Genomic DNA, 6,987 nt, shown 5'->3' on the forward strand with positions numbered 1-6,987 from the left:
AGGGGCTGGTGTAGTCAGGAGCACACATGCAGAGGGGCAGCTGACTGGCAGGGCAAAAACATGGAGATTGGGACTGGGAAACTTGAGAAATCCCACGGGATTGCTTCTTCCTTCTCCACGAATTATTGGCCTGTGGGGTTGGTGGTCATTAGGATGGAGGAAGCTTTCTTCTCCAGGAATTATTGCCGGGTGGGGCTGGTGGTCATCAGGATGGAGGAACGTTACTACTGTGTAGTGTAGTATTGTAGGTAGGTGAGAGTGAAAATGAACAGCAGTTCTACTCCGGCCACGGATTTAAGATAAAACACTTCTGTAAAGTTGTAAAGTTTGCTCCTCAACGCTCCAGTGCTCAGACACTGGCAGGGCGTGGGTAGGCAGGAGGGTGCAAGGAGCACAAGAGATGTGTTTGCGGAGGACAGCTTCCAGCCCTGGATCAGCCGATCCAGGAGGGGCCTGGCAGGTAGTGCTGAAGGACGTGTGGTAGGTGAGGTGGGGGTTTCCAGGAGGTTCTGGTAACAGTGCACTGGCACTAGAGCAAGGGAGCTGGAGGACAGGACATCATGTTGAGGGTGATGAGAGGGAGGAAGGCTAGAAACAGGACACCATGAGGGGCGCGGTCTTTCCTGATGCCCGGGGCGGGACCATGGGCAGGGAGATGCTCGGGTGGGGAGGAGGGGAACATCGAAGAGGACGGAGAGTCTCCAGGATGACCGGGTGAGCCTCGTGGGCACTGAGGACAGAGTGAGGGCTGAGAGAACAGTGAGTGTACCACGGGAGGAACGCGTTCACAGGCCTGGGGTGGGCGGGAGGAGAAATACAGGGGACTTTTTCCGGTCCCGCACTTTGGGGGCTTCGGCAGTGGGCGACAGGACCCGGACATACCCCGTCAGGCTGCTCAGTGAATGAAGACTTAGAAACATGGTCCAGGAGAAAACTCCCAACTGACCCGGGCCAGGAGACTGGCGCGGGGCTCACTGGGTTCCTGCGCGCAGGCCCAGAACCAGCCAATCGGAGCGCAGCCTCGCCCACCAAGCTCCGGATTTCCCGGATTCCCTGACCTCCTGTTTGTGTTGCCTTGGTTCCGTGGGCCAGTGGAGAGGAGCCCGCGGTCCACGGGTGGTTTGGCCGGGCCCCTTCGAGAAGGCACCTTCCTTTCTCTGGTCCTAATGGGCATCCCCCTCAACTTCCGCATCCACTCTGTCCAGTCCTCTGCGCGAAAACCCAACAGAAAGGATGCATTTTCTTTCGGCCTTGTGGCGTTCTGGTTTCTGTGGTCTGCAGGTGGCAGTGTTGCTCCAAGTATCTGCATTCTGTTTCTCCCCCGCCCTTCGCCGTTGAAAAAACGCGAGGAAGCCATTTGCCACAAGAAGTATTGTATATTTTTCTCTGCTTGCACTGGTTGGCTGGTTCAAACTGCATCTGAGCCCTTCAGACAGCCCTTTGTGGAAACTTTGAACAAACCCATTGACACTTAAAATTACAATAAAATATTATAAGCTGATCGATTGAATAATGGGGGAGGGAGTGAGCTCCCTTGTCTTGCTTCTGATCCTAGAGGAAATGCTGTATTTAAAAAGAACTTTATTATAAGACAGTGAGTTTTGACTTGAAAATGTTTATGTGAAGTGTAAATGAAAGTTGCTCAGTCCTGTCAGATTCTTTAAGACCCCTTGGACTGTGTAGGCTGCCAGGCTCCTCTGCGCATGGGATTCTTCTTTCAAGAATATTGGAATAGGTTGCCATTTCCTTCTGCAGCGGAGCTTTCCAACCCAGGGACTGAACCTGGGCCTCTTGCACTGCAGGCTGACTCCTTACCATCCGAGCCACCTACGACAATAACATGACAGGGACAAGTGCCAAGCTAAGATCCTGCTGGGTAATTGATGCTGGACACCACCCAGGAAGCAGGTGGTGTTACTGTCCTCATTTTTGCCTTTGAGAGCTGTGGCACATAGAGGAAGAATCAGCTGCCATGGTTCTCCGGGTTCCTCCAAGAGTGTGCCTATGTTCAGGTCTCAAGTCTGTCAGATTGTAATTTGCACACTGGTTTGCAGGATGCTTTCCTATCCCCAAGAGAAGAATGAAATAAAACAATGGGAATGAGGGTAAAGTGAAAGTGTTAGTCGCTCAGCCCTGATTCTTTGAGACCCCCTGGACTGCAGCCCACCAGGCTTCTCTGTCCATCGGGATTCTCCAAGCAAGAATATTGGAGTTGGTTGCCATTCCCTTCTCCAGTGGATCTTCCTGACCCAGGGATTGACCCTGGGTCTCACAGGGATTGCACCGAGGTCTCCCGCATTGCTGGCAGATTCTTTACCCTTTGAACCTCCAGGGAAGCCCAAATGAATGTAAAATAGCCTGAAAATTTTTTAAAATGTATAATAACCTAGTTATTATAATAAGATGCTAAATGAAAAGGGAGGGTGCCACATAGAAAACAATTCATATACTGTATCAGTATCATGGCACAACACAATGATAAAGTAAAGCACCTGGAACAAATCAGGTACTTTTCATTTGCTCTATATTTGACCAGATTTATATTGAGAACAGACTGTGGGTCATTTCTTGGTTGATAATGGAAATACTAGTGTGAGGAAAAACACAGCAAAAGATTCAGCACCTGTCCTTAGACAGTTCTATTATATTTCCCATTCAGGTAGGGGATCAGAGATGAGAAATATAGCTCTGGGGACTACCTGAGAGACAGATGGACAGACAGCAGAATTCATTTTTACTTCTAAAGAATCTCATGGGCATTTGCTGGGTACACAACATTGAGCTCTGAGGGTGGGGAGGAAAAGTAGATTTCATCACTCATGTCTCCTGTAATGAAAAGGGAAGCTATTTGTTATTAGGGGAAAGATGTTTGTGAATCACAAGTATGAGAAAGGTCTTATATTCGGAATACATAAGGAATTTTAAAATTGCAAAGGACAAAATATAGTGAAGGCAGACAGATCCTTTTGTCAGGAATTCAGGTGTGGAAGGAGAAACGAGAAAGTGGCAGCTCCTGGGCATTTTCAAGGTGATGGACGTGGCCTGTTCCTGGTCATGGTGGTGATCACTGAAATTTGCCGTGTGTCAGAGCTCAGAAAGCTTCACACCCAAAGACAAGCAGGCCAGGACTTACCTGGTGGTCCAGTGGTTAAGAATCCACCTGCCATATAAAATTAATACACAGAAATCCCTTGCATTCCTATACACTAACTGAAAAATCAGAAAGAGAAATTAAGGAAACAATCCCATTCACCATTGCAACAAAAATAATAAAATACTTAGGACTAAATTTATGTAAAGAAACAAAAGACCTGTACACAGAAAGATAAAAAAAAAAAAACTGGTGAAAGAAATCAAAGATAACACAAATAGATGGAGAAATGTATCATGTTCTTGGGTTGAAGAATCAATATAGTGAAAATGATTCTACTACCCAAAGCAATCTGTAGATTCATCACAATCCCGAACTACCAATGGTATTTTTCACAGAACTACAAGACATAATTTCACAGTTTGTATGGAAACACCAAAGACCCCGAATTCCCAAAGCAATCTTGAGAGAGAAGAGTGTAATGCAGGAATCAACATTCCTGACTCAGACTATATTACAAAGCCAGTCATCAAGATGGTATGGTACTGGCACAAAGACAGAAATATAGATCAATGGAACAAAACAGAAAGTTCAATGATAAATCCCTGCACCTATGAACACCTTGTCTTTGACAAAGAATGCACAAATATGCAATAGCTAAAACACAGTCTGTTCAATGCATGATGCTGGGGAAATTGTTGAACTATGTGTAAAAGAATGAAACTGGAAGACTTTCCAACACCATACACAAAAAGAAACTCAAAATGGATTAAAGACCTAAATGTAAGACCACAAACTATAAAACTCTTAAGAGGCAAACATAGGCAGAACACTCTGTGACATAAATCACAGCAAAATCCTCTAGGATATACATCCCAGAGTAATGGAAATAAAAACAAAAATAAACAAATGGGACCTAATTATACTTAAAAGCTTTTGAACAGCGAAGGATACTATAAACAAGGTGAAAAGACAGCACTCAGAACAGGAGAAAATAATAGCAAATGAAACAACTGACAATGAATGAATCTCCAAAATGTACAAGAAGCTCATGCAGCTCGATATCAAAAAATGATCAACCCAATAAAAAGCACGCAAGTGACCTAAACAGACATTTCTCCAAAGACATACAGATGGCTAATAAACACATGAAAAGATGTTCAGTATCACAGATTATTAGAAAAATGCAAATCAAAACCACAATGAGGTATCATCTCACACAGGTCAGAATGGCCACCATCAAAATGTCTACAAACAATAAATGCTGGAGAGGGTGGGGAGAAAAGGGAACATCATTTCACGGTTGGTGGGAATGCAAACTGGTATAGCTACTATGGAGAATAATGTGCAGATTCCTTAAAAAACTGGGAATGGAACTGCCATATGACCCTGATGTATTGAATTTGAGCTGTCCCATGACAGAGGGTACCAGGGATAAGCATTAAAGCACTTTGAGGTGCTGTTCTGAGAATATATCTTTCAGTTCCTGAATAATGTGTTCCACAGTTGGAACACTTAGAGTTTCTTTATAGTAACTCTCAGAGGTTAGCTGAGATTCCAGGTTACTGTGCTGAGCTCTGCAAAATTTCCCTGGGAGTTTCATCTGAATATCAAGTTTGGTTGCCAAATTTGTGGCTTCCTCAAACCAAAATTCATGATAAACTTCAATATTTTCCATAACTTCATTTAGTGAATGTAACACTGCAGTCAAGCTACTGGCTGCAAAAAAAGACATCAGAGGTTTGCCCCTGAAGATTTTCCCCAAAAGCTCTTGTAAAATATAAAACATTTTTAAGAACGACAATGGTAACAATGAAATCAAAATCTGTTACCGCACTACAGAGCACAAATGCTCGGCCAGCTATACAGTTATTCCATCTAACATTTGTGTCACTATTTATGCCATCTAAACATAAAACAAGTGCCTGTAGGAGGTCCACTAAGATTTCAAAATCATCATGCCTGCCTGTCCACTGAGAATGGCAAATTTCCTTCAGTTCTTTGCCCCTTTCTTCATTGTTCTGAAAGAGGAGAGAAATTACATTTTCAAGCTCTAAAAGCAGTTGTGGTGATCGATGAAAAAAAGAACAAACTTCCTCAATTGTTCCTAATGCAACAGATACTCCCATAACAGGCACTGGTTTTGCCAACCACATATTTAAGGCACAGGAAGAGCAGAGTGTGTAGATAGCTTGGGGATATTTCTCTAAAAGTCTAGAAGCAACAACTTTCATTTTGGATGAAAATCCACTAGATACAATGTAAGCCTGGCCACGACAGTACTCCATGTTTAATCCCCATTTCTCAGTTATTGTAGTGTGAAATTTCACAGCCAAAATTTCTGCATCAGCTTCGTAAGGCAGGAAGCCTACAAATTCCTCTATTAGGTTGTGAGCTTCGTCGACAAACCTCACCAACACCGGCAGGTGCTCTTCCCCTGCTATGTCCACCACATCATCAGTGATGATGGAAAAGAAGTGAGAATCTCTCACTTCCCTGAGGGTTTCTTCCCGAATGCAGCTCTCACAGATCTCCAGCATCTGTTTCTGCTGTGTTTTGGAACAGAACAATGTGTTAACTGCTGTTGTCTCAAAGCGCTTTCTCAGAACCTCTTCACCAGAATTGATCCGGCACTCTAGCAGTGCTTGAAAGTTATCAGGAGTAAAAAGACCTTCTGGGATTTCATCAGTTTCATGTCCATCCAGAGGTATGTTTTGTTTTCCCATAAGAATCAGAATTTCAAATAAAGATTTTAAATATTCTTTGTTTTCCTTCTCTTCAAGAGTTAAAGGTAAAATGTCTTCATCCTGCTCTTCACCCGCTTCTTCTGCACTGGGACTCTGAGCATTGCTGTTGTTTATTTCCTTATGTTTGGGTTCCTGTTCAGAAGTTTCATCAATTTTTTTCTGTTTCAGTGTCCTGATTTCATCTTCACTCAATTCTTTTATTCGTTTTCTGTGTCTACTATGTGGATTATTCAAATGGCTGGTAAGATCGAATATTGTTGGTATGGCATTATCTCGGAGAACTGTCCTGTAAGGACTAGTTCTGCAGATCATAGAAGTTTCAAAGTGTTTGGCACACAATCGATAATGTTTATTTAGTTGATCAGCTGTTTTATCTTCTAAGTCTGCTCTCCTACAGTTCTCCACCCACTTCTGGCATCTGGTCGGATCCCGCGGGAACCTGAAGAAGGCCAGGTCCGACTGCGTGCTCTTCCGCGTGCAGTTGGGGGCCGCGCAGAAGTTCCGCATCATTGTCTGCCAGCCGCCGACCCAGCCCTCCCCTCCCCGCCTCCTCAGGGCAGCCCGCCCGCCGGTCGGGGCCGGGGAGGGGAGCCAGGCCGGCCGGCCAGCCCGTGAGAGCTGCGGCCTGGGTCTTAATTATGCTCCCTTGGCACACATCAGGGTCCTCTGCCCTGATTAAGACATGGAGATGTTCCAGTCATGGGGAGGCTCATGCTGTACACAGGGTCCTTCACAACCTGTCCAGCCCTGTCTGCCCTCCTGCTGACCTCAGTGCCAAGGAATGCTTTAATGGGGGAAAGAGAAGCATGGATCTCTGCATTTGTGGAGAGATTTACATGGCGGAGCCTCATGCAAATTGGTGAGTGTGAGGTTTCTCCCCACCTGCTTGGAGGCTCACCTCTGTATTTTCCACCACCATGTCCCCAGGGAATGTGCAGATTACATTCCATACATCAGGTAAGAAGCTGGGTGTGTGATGGGGAGACACAGAGACATATCCTGACAGTGAGACAGTCACGAGGTCCTTGGGGCCCTGTACCAACGCCTCCCTCCCCCACTACCTGGCCAGGGTTCTGCTGAGTCTTCCCTGCCTCCTCCAAGGAGCCCAAGCCTGCATCCAGTTCCTCCTGTCCTCATGAGCCGCGACCT

The 6,987-nt window shown here is 45.3% G+C and overlaps 1 pseudogene across 1 annotated transcript; it reads right to left on the reverse strand.

The window, feature by feature from the left end:
- Positions 1 to 4,673: 4,673 nt before the first annotated feature.
- On the reverse strand, positions 4,674 to 6,355 carry LOC147340349 (52 kDa repressor of the inhibitor of the protein kinase pseudogene; annotated as a pseudogene). Its single transcript, XR_015159348.1, has one exon. The product of XR_015159348.1 is annotated as a 52 kDa repressor of the inhibitor of the protein kinase pseudogene (transcript).
- Between the last annotated feature and the right edge of the window lie 632 nt (positions 6,356 to 6,987).

Source organism: Bos grunniens, chromosome X (genome assembly GCF_055505025.1).
Source record: "Bos grunniens cultivar Pamir isolate PY7600 chromosome X, Bosgru_T2T1.0, whole genome shotgun sequence".
Classification (NCBI taxonomy): domain Eukaryota; kingdom Metazoa; phylum Chordata; class Mammalia; order Artiodactyla; family Bovidae; genus Bos; species Bos grunniens.